This window comes from Myotis daubentonii, chromosome 1 (genome assembly GCF_963259705.1).
Source record: "Myotis daubentonii chromosome 1, mMyoDau2.1, whole genome shotgun sequence".
Lineage (NCBI taxonomy): Eukaryota > Metazoa > Chordata > Mammalia > Chiroptera > Vespertilionidae > Myotis > Myotis daubentonii.
The window spans coordinates 151,417,866-151,432,839 of record NC_081840.1 but is presented as its reverse complement, the minus strand read 5'-3'; positions in this window follow the sequence as shown (position 1 = coordinate 151,432,839).

The window sequence follows — 14,974 nt, the reverse complement described above, 5'->3', positions numbered from 1 at the left end:
AAGAGGCCTTCTCCATGCTACGTTTTACAGAAATTCTTTTCTCTTTTTGCCACCTAGTGTAGTAATAAATGAGAACCTGTGGTAAACATTCTGAGCTTCTTTAAAATCCAGCACTGTGGAATATGGTATTTAAGATTTTCTTTTTTATTCTCCCCCTTCAGTTTCATGATTGGTTATGTTCCTTCCCACACATATTCATATTTACAAAAACATCAATTTTCTATCAGTGACCTTGGAATTGACTCTTATTCTGAAAGAACCTCTATCTTATGCCCTAGTTGGTTTGGCTCAGTGGATACAGAATACATGGCCCCAGGTTTGATTCCAGTCAAGGGCATATGCCCGGGTTTTGAGCTCAATCCCCAGTAGGGGTTGTGCAGGAGGCAGCCGATCAATGATTCTCTTTCTTCATTGATATTTTTCTCTCTATCTCTCCCTTCCTCTCTGAAATCAATAATATACATATATATATTTTTTAAAAAGACCCTCTATTTTCTAATATTAGAGAAGATTTCTTCCAGATTTGGATAATTGACATAAAATTAAAAGTCACATTCTTCATGCGAGTTTCAGGTTTGTAATACCAATAGAGTTGAGAGAAATTTTAAGAAGCCTTAGGGGACAGGAACATTACAGGTAACAGTACTAAATAAGCAGTTTGTGAGAAAATTGCCTTCCAGAAGTAAATATAAAATATCTTTTTGTATTCTTACCTTCTCTCTGTTTGAAGGAAATACCTTTATCTCACTGAATTGCCCAGTGAAGTAGCTCAAAAAATATATATAAAAAACATTTTATTATTTATTACTCTTTATTGTTGGGGGTATTACAGATGTCCTCTTTTCCCCCCTCATTGCCTCCCTCTACCTGGTTCCCACCCTGCCCCAGGCCTTCACCCTACTGTCTGTGTCCGTAGGTAATGCATATATGCATGTAAGATCTTTGGCTAATCTCTTCCCTCTGAGATTCATCAGTCTTTTCCATGTTCCCATGCCTCTGATTCTATTTTATTCACCAGTTTAATTTGTTCATTAGATTTCTTGTTCGTTTGATTTATAGATTCAATTGTTGATAGATATGTATTTATTGCCATTTTAATGTTCATATTTTTATCTTTTTTTCCTTCTTCTCATCTTAAAGAATAACCTTCATAAAATTGGTTTGGTGGTGATGAACTCCTTTATATTTTTCTAAATGATAGAATTGAAGGTCAGATAAAGAACTTTGCTGGGTAGAGTAATCTTAATTGTAGGTCCTTGCTATTCATCACTTTGAATATTTCTTGCCACTCCCTTCTGGCCTGCAAAGTTTTCTGTTGAGAAATCAGCTGACAGTCCTATGGGTGCTTCCTTGCAGGTAACTAACTGCTTTTCTCTTGCTGCTTTCAAGATTCTCTCTTTGTCTTTAACCCTTGGCATTTTAATTATGATGTGTCTTGGTGTAGACTTCTTTGGGTTCCTCTTGTTTGGGACTCTCTGTACTTCCTGGACTTGTAAGTCTATTTCTTTCACCAGGGAGGGGAAGTTTTCTGTCATTATTTCTTCAAATAGGTTTTCAATATCTTGCTCTCTTTCTTTTTCTTCTGGCAGGGTGTGAACCCCATAATGCGAACGTTGATATGCTTACTAGTAAGTGTACTACAAATTTCAAATAGGAAGTTCTGCTTCCTCAACAGCTATATTCTGTATAAAAAACAATGAATGTATTTTTTTGTTTCTGACCCTGGTTGGTTTGCTGCAACTTGTAGTCGAGGCTCTTTCTGCCTCCCTCCTCATTGGGTAAGCCAGTTAACTTTAACACACAATGCCATTCAGAGTGGATGTCCTTTCTGTTTGCATTCATTTCTCATTTTCTTGTTTCTATTTTGAAAATTCTTCCAGAATATGGGCAAGGAAGGTAAAAGAAAAAGTGAATCTTAGCACACTTTTTTTAAAATCAATAATTTATTTTTTTAATTGTTTTATTGCTTAAAGCATTACAAAGAGTATTATATATGTCTCCTTTTTCTTTCTCCCCTTGACCTTCCCCTAGCCTCCCATACCCTCAATAATTTATTTTTAAGGACCGTTACTGAAAGAGAAAGTAGTTGAATCTATAGATTACAAGAATTAGGAGTAAGTATAGAATTTCTTATATATTTACTAATATACCAAATGCTGATTATAAAACTATTTTAGTGTGTGCCTCCATTCTAGGTAAGTTTATAACTAAAATAAACTCTTGCTATTTATTTTGAATGCATGTATATTTATTTCTATTTACTATTTAACCAAGAGTTGCTATTAGAGGTGCTTAGTTGTTATAAGTTAAACACATTTCGGAATCCTTTATATAAACTGCCCATTATGTCAGCAAGTTCTCACTCTCCCACCATCCGCCCCCCCCCCCCCCACACACACACAATAGCAACATGGCTAAATAAGTTATGAGTTATGGGCCCTAGCCGGTTTGACTCAGTGGATAGAGCATTGGCTTATGGACTGAAGGGTCGCAGGTTTGATTCCAGTCAAGGGCACATGCCTGGATTGTGGGTTCAATCCCCAGTAGAGGTCGTGCAGGAAGCAGCCAATCAATGAGGCTCTCTCATCATTGATGTTTCTGTCTGTCTCTCCCTCTCTTTTCCTCTCTGAAATCAATAAAAATATATTTTTAAAAAATTATGATTTATGTAACAAATAAGTTGTTGATAAAGGTTATTTTTCTGTTAAATAAAAAATTAAGATATGCATTAGAGAAAATGATCATATATAAAAATAACTATACATATTAATAGAAATAAGACAAAAAGGAAATATGATAAAATATTAAATATATTTATGTCTGGTAAATAAAACCATATGTGATTTATTTTTCCTTTTTTATATTATTTTTGATCCTATATTCATTTTATGATTATAAAAAGTTACTCTGAAAATAAAATATTTGATGTTAAAAGATTTGCTGTATAACTTTAAATAGTATTCAATAGTAATGAGACTATGCCTCAAAAGTGCCATACAATACAGTTAATAGAAATTTTATTTTCAGTTAAAATCTCTATGAAAACATTTACTCTGTTAAATGAGAAACAACTCTACTGTTCAGAGTAGTATTTAATTAAAGCCAGTTTTTAAGTCAAATAAATTGAATATTGATACTTCCATATTGTTCAACTTATCATTATTTATCTTCAGATTCCACTAGTGGGATTTTTTTAAAATCACAAATCCTTTTAAAATATTTATTGTTTTATTGATTTCAGAGAAGAAGGAAGAGGGAGAGAAAGAGAAACACCAATGATGAGAGAGAATCATTGGCTGTTTCCTGCATGCCCCCTCTACTGGGGATCGAGCCTGCAACCCAGGCATGTGCCCTTACCAGGAATTGAACCATGACCTCCTGGTTCATAGTTCAATGCTCAACCACTGAGTCACATTGGCTGGGCTTAATATGTTGGGTTTTTAAAAAATTCATTTTAGAGAGAGGAAGGGAGAAGGAGAAACATAGATCAGATTGGCTGCCTCCAGCAGACCCCCTATTGGGGATTGAGCCTACAACCCACGCAAGTGCCCTGACCCTGCATGAAATCTCGTTCTACCTCTTGGTGCATGGAACCAACCAAGTCACACTGGCTCGGGCTGAGTGGGATGTTTTGAAAAATAAAAGTAAAAGTGAAACCAGACATGTTTGTTTGTTCTTTAGGAAAATGGTAACCCAATAGAATAAACTGGATTCCAATGAAAAGAAAGTGCTCATAGCATTTCATGTAAGTTTTCCCTCAAACTTATCTTCTAGAAATCAGTTCACTAGTGCACCTAGTTGAAAATCATAGTGATGTTGAACTGATACAGCTCAAGAAGGTAAAAAATTCTCTGAATGATATAGTGAGGAGTTGTAGTTAGAAAGTTCACTTTTTCTATAAATGTACTTTCAATCAGTAAACCCCTTCACAATAAAGACCTTTATTCACAAGAAAATATTTGGAGCTTCCTGTGGTAGGGAGGGAGCTACTATTTACGACAGGAGTTCATTTCATCCTTAACAACTGAGAACTTCTTCACTCACATTTTACTCGTAAGGAAACTGAGATTTAGAAAGATGAAAAGCTTGCCTAGGTTCTGAGCTGGCAAGTGACCGAACTCAGACTTGAATCCAAGATTACCTACTGACAGAATCTGAAGTTTGGACTATTCCTGATAGCTAAGATTATTCACATATATTGTCACACACACAAGAAATCTCCATGTCTTGTACTAAAATTTCTATTCTTTTAATTAGAACAAAATAATAACATTTTAAAATAAAAGATGACATTCACTAAACAAAGGCTATGTGAAAAACTCTAAAACAAACAAAGCAAAAGAAACCCAAAATATTGAATATAAGTCACCCAAAGTGAAAAAAATATTTCCCTCTGATCACTTAGAGTTTAGAACCATAGGATTTGCCATTGGGTCCATCTTGGTTATTTTGTTTATTTCCTTTAAGACATTTAACATGCACAGGTTCTCCTCTGGCAAGATTAGGTTGATGATGACAGATAAAGAGAAGGAGTTCCAAAGTTAAGGTCAGGTGTGAGAATTTTTGCTATTATGTTCTTTTAATGATAATAATACTTTTATCAAAGTAGTTAAAATTTAGTCTGGATGAAAAGTTTTAAATTGAAATTGAAATATTTTTATTATTGTACTTTTATAAAATCACATTCACCTTTGTGTGTGACTCTGTGGCAATCCTGTTTACATGCTAGACAATTTGGTTCAGATTTAACACTACAGTTTGCCAATTGCTTTCACTATGTTATATATAATGAAAAGATTTGTTAAATTTGAGAATAAAAGCACCCAACTGGTGTGGCTCAGTGGTTGAGCGTCAGCCCATGAACCAAGAGGCCAATGGTTTGATTCCTGGTCAGGGCACGTGCTTGGGTTGCAGGCTCAATCCTCAGTAAGGGACATGTAGGAGGCAACTGATTAATGTTTCTCTCTCATCATTGATGTTTCTATCTCTCTATCCCTCTCCCTTCCTCTCCTTCTAAAACCAATAACAAAAAAGCAATAAAAGAAGCTAATTTTAAAATTAAATGTGAAGTCAGAAACACATTATACATAACCTAACTAAGGAGATTCATCAATATCACATTTTCTTCATCTCTTAAACTTTATCTTGTGGTACTAGATGTATTCTTACAAATTGTATAAGTGTACTGCTTCTACTCATGTAGCAAAATATGAAGGGTACTTCCACTTGATATTTGGATTTTATAAAATATGCTAAAACTATATAGACTTGTCTACTCCCCCTCCTTTCTTCCCTTTCTCCCTCTTTCTCTTTCTTTCTTTTACCTCACATGAATATATTCCTTCTTCCTATCTGTGGAGTTCATATTCCCTTTAAACTAGCTAGACTATTGTGATCTTCCCATAATAAGTATTTCTAAAATACAAGTCAGAAACATACAACCTAGCAATTAACATGCACAATAGAGGTAAACATCTATTGGTCCAGAACTCTGTCCTTTGACCCCTGGAAGGATTGAAGAAAATAGGGTCTTTGATGACATCACAGAGTCTGAAATACCCATCCCTGGACTTGCTCGGAAACTGGAGCAGGATGGGAATCAACTGTTTTGAAATATATTTATAAGGTTGAACTGAAAAGCTTTTTTATTGTCTTGAATTGAGGCAATAAGGGAAAAGAAAGATGCTCCAATAAAAGCCCTGTTAGAGCTATAGGAAGAGTCACCAAAGGAGACCAAGAAGTTGACTCGTGAAGGAAGAAACAGTTCTGTGTGGTGTCAAAAGCAAAAGAAGAAAATTTTTTGATCATAGAGCATGATGTCTAGTGCTAAAAGTTGGTGAGAGGCAGATGGAACATTTAGAGTTCATTGGTGACCTTCATACAGCATTTTCACTGTTGATGTGAATTGAAGTCAATTTGGTGTGGGTTGCAGTAATTATTATTACATTCCTTACTTCAGAAATGAAATTTCAGAGAAAAAGGTCAATATACTTTAAAATAATCTATTGTCAACAGGGATACTAAATTATAGAGAAATGTTTTTGTGCAGGGGACTTAGGACTCTGTTCCTGAGCTGTTTCAAGTTAATATTTTTATATTCTGCAAATAAAACCACAGTTGAAAGAAAGTAACATTCCATTTATTTTACCATTACTTCTAATATCCAATTTTGTTTTATTCATATGTCTGCTTTCCTCTATTATTGGAACAATCCTATATAATAAACCCTAACATGCAAATCTATCTAATGGCAGAACGACTGGTCGCTATGATGCACACTGACTACCAGGGGGCAGATGCTCAACGCGGGAGCTGCACCCTGGTGGTCAGTGCACTCCCAAAGAGGGCGCGCCGCTCAGCCAGAAGCTGGGCTCACAGCTGGCAAGCGCAGCGGCGGTAGCGGGAGCCTCTATCGCTTCTGCTGCAGCAGGAGGTAAGGAGTGAGGGGTCCTGGACTGCGAGAGCCCCGGACTGTGAGAGGGGTGTCTGACTGCCAGCTTAGGCCCGATTCCTGGAGGGGGGGATCGGGCCTAAGCCAGCAGGCAGACATCCCCCAAGGGATGGCCTGGACTGCAAGAGGGCACAGGCTGGGCTAAGGCCCCCCCCCCCCGGCCCAGTGCATGATTTTTGTGAACCAAGCCTCTAGTAGAAAATAATATCTCTTGCCATTCACTAATGTATAATTGAAATAACAATTCTATAAAAACTAGAGGCCCAGTGCATGAAAATTCGTGCACTCAGGGGTCCCTTAGCATGGCCTGCATTCTCTCGCAGTCCAGGAGCCCTCAGGGGATATCTGACTGATGGCTTAGGCCTGCTCCCCATGGGCCTAAACCAGGGGTGGGCAAACTTTTTGACTCGAGGGCCACAATGGGTTCTTAAACTGGACTGGAGGGCCGGAACAAAAGCATGGATGGAGTGTTTGTGTGAACTAATATAAATTCAAAGTAAACATCATTACATAAAAGGGTACGGTCTTTTTTTTTATTTATTTAGTTTTATTCATTTCAAACGGGCTGGATCCGGCCCGCGGGCCATAGTTTGCCCACGGCTGGCCTAAGCCATCACTTCTTATGCTTTCTTTCTCCACCACTGCTGCACTCACCAGCTGTGAGCCTGGCTTCTGGCTGAGCTGTGTTCCCCCTGTGGGATCACACTGACCACCAAGGGGCAGCTCCTGCACTGAATGTCTGCCCCCTGGTGGTCAGTGTGCGTCATAGTGACCAGTGTTCTGCTATTCAGTCTATTTGCATATTAGCCTTTTATTATATAGGACTAGAGGCTCGATGCATGAAATTCATGCAAGAGTAGGCCTTCCTTCCCCCAGGTTCCCTAGCTTCGTCTGGAAGGTCGTCCAGAAGGACATCTAATCTAATTAGCATATTACACTTTTATTATTATAGATATATTTAATATAAATTTATATATAACATATATATCAATAATATATTTATAGAGAAATATGTATTATTTCTTCACAGGAGCTATATAGAACACTTAGATAGCAAAACTAACATAAAACTTGTGTTTTTGTATTCATGAGTTTAGTTTCCTAAGATAAAAACTTAGACGATGGATTTTAGAACTTTCTTCTTTTGTAATTTATGTATTCAACACTATAAATTTCCCTTTAAGCTCTGCTTTAGCTGAAACCCACAAATTTTGATAAGTTGTCTTTTTATTCTTATCTATTTCAAAATATTTCCTGATATTTCTTTTTCAGATTCAATTTGAGCTTATACAGACTTTGAGAAACCAATATCCAAGTTTGACTTAGGCACTAATCTGGAGAAGTGTCATTCAAATTATAACTCAATACACACCATGTCATATTATTATGTACTAGAGGCCTGGTGCACGAAATTCATGAGTATTACTCAGCCTAGCCTGCACCCTCTCCAACCCAGGACCCCACAGGGGATGTCCGACTGCCGGTTTAGGCCCAATCTCAGTTTAGAATCGGGCCTAAACCGGCAGTCAGACATCCCTCTAGCAATCCAGGACCACTGGCTCCTAACCACTCACCTGCCTGCTTGCCTTATGCCTCCAACTGCCCTCCCCTGCCAGCCTGGTCGCCCCAACCCCCTGCCAGCCTGATCTTGCCCCTAACCCCCTGCCAGCATGATCTCACCCCTAACTGCCTCTGCCTCGGCACCCACCACCATGGCTTTGTCCAGAAGGAAGTCAGATGTCCGGAAGATGGCTGGTTGACCTTGTATGATTAACATATTATCCTTCTATTAGTATAGATGTGGGAGTAAAGTACACACTCCTGGTATGACATAACTGTATGGATAACTTGACTATATAACTTGTATTTAGTATATGTACTGATACAAACTAGGTACCCAATAAACAGAAACTTTTGGGATTACTGGATAAATAATAAGTGCTTAATAAAGATTTATTCATTTAAAAATGATAAATAGACACATGACATTTCATTATTAATATCTATAAATTTCTGAAATAACGAAGGTCTTTAGCTGCAACCACTTTTATGGGACATGGGAAAGACTGGGGGGAAAGGGGATTTCTTTGCATTAAATTCCATGTCACTCTGTGATTAATACAGAGCAAACCTCTTAAAGCAGCGGTTCTCAACCTGTGGGTCGAGACCCCTTTGGGGATCAAACGGCCCTTTCACAGGGGTCACCTAAGACCATTGGAAAACACATATATTATTACATATTGTTTTTGTGATTAAGCACTATGCTTTAATTATGTTCAATTTGTAACAATGAAAATACATCCTGCATGTCAGATATTTACATTACAATTCATAACAGTAGCAAAATTACAGTTATGAAGTAGCAACGAAAATAATTTTATGGTTAGGGGTCACCACAACATGAGGAACTGTATTAGAGGGCTGCGGCATTAGGAAGGTTGAGAACCACTGTCTTAAAGAGAAGTCAGGTTAAACATTAGCATGCCAGACACAGCAAAATGCAATTTTCACCTTGCTTAAATTAATTCAAAATACAACAGAAGTGATTTTCCCATCCTTGTTTTCCTCCTGTGCAAAAAGAGCCCCAGGCAGGGATGGCTCGTGGTCCGACTTGTTGAAAATGAGAGAGCACGAGGAAGGAGCTTTCAGTGTTTCATGCTTCTTCCCTTGGGGAGCATCATCCCAAGGTGCTTTCGCCCTCACGTTAAAAAACAAAAACAAAAAACCCCACAAAAGCACTTCATAAGACACAGGAGCCACATCTCCGCTAAATCAAACAAAATGCCTGGGGGTGTCGTTTTCCAGCTGCTCTAAGCCTGGCATTTTCCTTTCCGGATTTCTGATTAAAATTCTTAACATGGCTGGTTAATGCCTCCTCTGTCTCAGTAAAACTAAAACACATGTAAATGGATGTGCCTACTGACACAGCTGCAGAGAACTACTTACCTAATATTTTAGTAGCTCTCAACTCACAACGACTTCATTCAAATTATGTGGGAGAATCTCCTAAACTTTAGAGTTTCATTTCAGTGTGTCAAATTGACCTAAAAAAGTAATAACAATGACTTTGGAAACTTTACCAGTGTAGAGGGTTGCATGCTGACTATTCTATCCTCTAAGTATCAGGAGAAATGCTAGACATGTGCTCACTCATATCCACTCTGTTTATACCGCAGGTGGCGCTGGTGCATTCATTGGTCGTGACGTTTGATGAAGGGTTGTCTTCTAGTGTCCCATTACTTCTGACACTTGTTTTAGAGATTTTATTCTGAATCTAGTGTTATATTTAAGTAGAGTTAAATATAACAAAAGACATCTGATAATGCTGCATTTCATTATTGGAGTCAGTTAATAAGGGAATCTCTCTCCAACTTTTAGGGTTAATTTTCACATGGAATTACTCTTTCATTTCTTTGCATTTCAAATCAGTAACATGTCATCTTTCAATGAGTGACCTCATGGAATTTATTTGCCTTTTAAATACTTTAAATTCTCAAGTGCCTATTATTAATTGCTTCAAAAATTTCTACCACTTTGTGTGTCAACCTACAAAGTATGCTTTGGTTTTGGTGAGAACACCAATGAGAAATTAAGTCTTTGTAGAATTTATATAATATAGTTAAATTTTTGAAGTTTACAAAGTTATTAACATTTCTAAAAGGTAAATTGTTTAGAATATGCATGTTATAATTTGTCATTGTTTTAAAAAACAAAAAGTTCCTTTTGCTGAAGTTTAATAGACTATTTTTGTATTCAATTAGATCCCCTGGCTGTTCTCCTTCAGCACAAGATCTGGGATGCTGGGGACGAGGGGGATCTGTGAAGGGCTCTTCTAATGAGGGTGAGCAGGGTGTGCAGAGAGGGTGTGTGAATGTCCAAGGAGATGTACTGGCTCATAAGAGATGTGCACATGATTCCATGCTGTGTCCAGCACAGCCACAAGCAGGGGCCTGGATACCACTTCCAGGGATGCTCGCCCAGAGCACCCACCCTATTCACATATCGAGTTTCCTCAACCTCCATCTTAGGAAGTACACAAGTGCCTATTAAAATCTAAGGAAATTAATAAAATTCCATATTGCATCCTTCATGTAAAATGAGAGGAGAAAATATTTTTTTCTTTAAACTGTTTGTCTTTCCCTCACTGTAACTGAAACTGCTCACACCTATAATCCCACTTTTATAAGACATCGCACTTTCTTAAAGGCCTCAGGATTACGCGATAGATGTAAAAACTACAGAATCTGACCAGGAGTGAGACAGTTATTTGGTTCCATGGTCATTAAGGCACCCTCTGCATTTGTCCTCCGAAGGACTGGGTTTTATAAAATGTTCACCCTGCTTTTAGTCCTTCCTTCACTGAGTTTCCCAGAGAAATAAGACTGATGACCACATCACCATGGATGAAGAGACTGGGAAAAAGTTGCTCCTCCCAGCAAGGGAGCGCTTTCTTCACAGCGTCAGCGATCTTGTCCTCATTTGGATCGGCAGATATCTCACAAAATAAAACCCATATTCGACATGAGGTTAATGTCTATTAATTTTTACCAAGGCAATTTATTGATAATTTAAAAATTTAAGTACCAATATTTAAAATCTATATGCTAGTCTCATAGGAAGTATTTAAAAAGTACTTTAGCCCACCTGACATGGCTCAGTGGTTGAACATTGACCTGTGAACTAGGAGATAATGGTTCGATTCCCAGTCAGGGCACATGCCTGGGTGAAAGGCTCGATCCCCAGTGTGGGGGCGTGCGGAAGACAGCTGATCAGTGATTCTCTCTCACCATTGATGTTTCTATCCCTCTCTCCCTTTCCCTTCCTCTCTGAAATCATTAAAAAACTATATATTTAAAAGTACTTTAAAAACAGTATAATCCCTAGTTTGCACGATCACTAAAGTCAGGGTAATATTGTAGTGCTTGTTTCTTCCACAGACAATGTAGAATTTCAATTATTTTCATTGGAATAAGAGTAGCAATTGGCCTTGGCAATCATTTAAAAAATGGCATTAGCGGACATCATCACAAAATTTTTTTAATTTGATGTCTAAAGTTAGACAGGTTTAAAAATAAAATAACATTATTCTATAAACGAATACTTCTAGTAACTGAACTTAGATTACTTAGAAATAAGTTAGCATAGCATGACTGGTAAAGTATCAAAACTAGCGTAAGGTTTATGCAGTATATTCTCCTAATTTCAGGAAGGTAAAACACTCTCCCCATCCAACACTCACCCACAGACCTATCCAACTGAGGGACATTCCACTTGTGCCATTTCTCCAGGGGAAGCGCTGGTGCTGGAAGTCCAGCGGCGATGAAGCACAGAGACAGTCTTTGTTCTAGCCTAGGGACTATTTTCTAAAAGTTTGACAATGCAACGACATGCAATAGAAACAAATCCCCGTATTTAAACGGACGCTATTCTGATAAAGAAGTTTTTTCTTATTCTTTTGCCAGAAGAGATCAAATAAGAAGCTGCCCTTTCAAAGCTGTTGGTGATGGTTCTTTGTCCACTTACTTCATCCGGTGTTTTCCTTCACACCTTCCGTAGGGTTCTGATAGACTGCAGTCCTTTTATCAGTGTATGGCTCAGTTCCATTTCTTTAGGGCCAGCGAGACCCCTCCCCCACAGCTCCTGGACAGGGAAGCAGAGTGCAATGTTTGCCCAAGAGAACTGGGGAGCGTTTCTCTACTGAAACATATTCTTGTGAATAAATGTGTTTTAGAAAGAAGTAAATGTGCTCATCAAGTCTGCTGTTATACTTGGGTCAAGTTACATTTCAAGTCCTCATCAAAGAAGTGTTTAGCAGATCTGCTTAACCCTTCAAATGAACTCAGTAGTAAAATCTCTGCGGATATTGACAGCACATTATGAGTTTTCTCTCCCAGAAGGCACTGTCTCCACATGCCGGAAAGAATTCCCTCTTTTGATTCTCTGTGGGTCTTGGTTACGTGGGCTCCAATTGTGACCATTAAACAAACCTCCTTGTGTACTCAGCCTGTATTTTTATGCCTGGCTGGAGGGTATAATGGCCCCATAGTCACTGTGGCCTGCTGAGTGGTTGCTGGGAGAGTGGATTAGCTATGCCTGTTTTGGTTTTGAATGAATATACCCCTTGGCAAGCCATGTGGCCAAAATAGTTTCTCGGGTGTCACATGTGCAGAACTGGTAGCTCGCCCTTACAAACACCCTGTGTTCTTATGGGGCCAAGCTTCAGTTATCACAAATGCACAGTCGCAGGGACAGCACTCACAGCAGCTTTGCCTGCGGCCGTTCTTACCTCCTTTCCTCCTTCTATCTTTTTTTTTTTTTTTTTTAAATCCTTACTCCAGGATATGTTTCCATTGCTTTTTAGAGAGAGTGGAAGGGAGGGGGGGAAAGCAGAGAGAAGAAACATGGATGGGTTGGCTCTCACACGCGCCTTCAACGGAGATCCTGAAAAACGTGCCCTTGGCCAGAATCTAACCCAGGACGGTTCAGTCCGCAGGCTGACGCTCTATCCACTGAGCCAAACCGGTTAGGGCTCTTCCTGTCTTTTGAAAGAAGAGAAGAATATAGGAACACGTCCACAAGGCTTTATATTGTTCTATTCCTATCGCATTTCCAGGAAAGTCAAGCCAACCACTTTACATGAATCAATGAGACCAGCTGGCCCTGAATTTTGTGCTGAAATATTACTCCTGAGGCAAGTATTTCCTGAAGCCTCTCTGCCCCCGTGACTGCCCTGGAGATCTCTCCAGTAGAAACGAGCATATTGTCTGAACAAATCTGGGGCCAGCGGACGTGCAGGGCTAACACGCAGGGGTCGGGGGGAGGACACGCGGGAGGGATGGAGTCAGTCCCACTCAGGCATGGGTCCACATAACCTGTGGGGAAGGAGTCTCCAACATGGTCTGGTCAGTCTAGTCCTTGAAGAAGAGAATATGCTTGAATCAGATCCCTCTCAAGACAAAACACTTCTGGCAAATTAGAGAGAAGGACAGTTAAAAATGATCGAGGGAAGTTAATAGCCAACATCCTTAAAATGTCTACAGTTCCAATTCTAGTCAAGAAGTACTCCAGTGCCTCTGTTGCTAGATGCCGATTTTCAGAGCTGTTGATGGGTAGTGGATGTAGATTTCTTTTCTTTAGCTAAAGGAGGGTATATAATTAATTCAATATGTAGTATACTGATTATACCAAATAAGCAAGAAAACTAATTATATATTTACTAGGGGCCCAGTGCACCAATTCATGCACCTTGAAAGGAACTGTGGGCTGAGAGGCTGTGGTGGACAGAGGGGCGGGTTTTGGCCCATCCTCCACGCCTCCACCAGGCTCCTCCTGCTGCAGCCCCCAGTCCCCTCTCTGCCCGCAGACCCGCTCTCTGCTGCTCCCACATGCTGACGCTGACAGCACCGGCCCTGCTCACACCCACTGAATGGCGTGGAGTGATTGGGGTTGGCACCAGCAGCGGGTGTGAGTGGCGGCTGCCAGCCCTGATTGCTCCCTAGGAGCAGGAGGAGGTGGAGAACCCCTGATGGGCGATCGGGGTCGACAGCCACAGTGTGCACCCAGTGACGGCTCCAGGCATAGGCAACTGGTGAGAGAACCAGGTGGGATTGCAGTGTGTGGGAGGAAAGAATTTTCAGTCACCACCAGAGGCTTGCCCCGATGACAGATGACAGTGACTGGCGCCCCGCTCACCTGCTCCACCATCTCGCCGCGGTCGATGCCCGCCATGTTCCCCACTCATCCCCTGGTAGTCAGAGCACAACACAGCAACCGGCTGTTCTACTGTTCTGCTGTTCAGTCTATTTGCATATTAGGGTTTTATATACACTAGTATAGATGTACAAGGAACTATGTCAATTCTCAGTGGGCATGAAAAGGATCAGATTTTATTTACTTGTTATTATTAAGGGGAAAAGGGGTGGAAATTTAATTTCATCGTTGTTTTCCTCTTCCTATATGCATCTGTTCTTTTCTTGACTTCACTCCATTTTTATGCAGTTGTTTTCTGTTTTTTTAAAATCTGTTATTTTTGTTCTCTCACTCCTTAAAGCCAGTCAACACTGTGGCTCTGTGATTTTTGCTTTGCTGTTTCCTCTCTTCAAGAGATGAGGTGATGCAGGTGGAGCATTTATTAAGAAATCTGCAGATTCCCACTGATGTTTGCCTTTTCTTTGGCACTGTCATTCACATATAAAAATGTGCCCATCCACCTGTACAAACACAAGCGCTCAAAGGAATTTTCTACTTCACTAAATGATTTGAGTAACTTTTTTAAAAAAATATATATTTTATTGAATTTTTACAGAGAGGAAGGGAGAGAGATAGAGAGTTAGAAACATCGATGAGAGAGAAACATCAATCAGCTGCCTCCTGCACATCTCCTACTGGGGGTATGCCCACAACCCAGGTACATGCCCTTGACCGGAATCGAACCTGGGACCTTTCAGTCCGCAGGCCGACGCTCTATCCACTGAGCCAAACCGGTTTCAGCGATTTGAGTAACTTTTTTAAATTCAAGCAAAG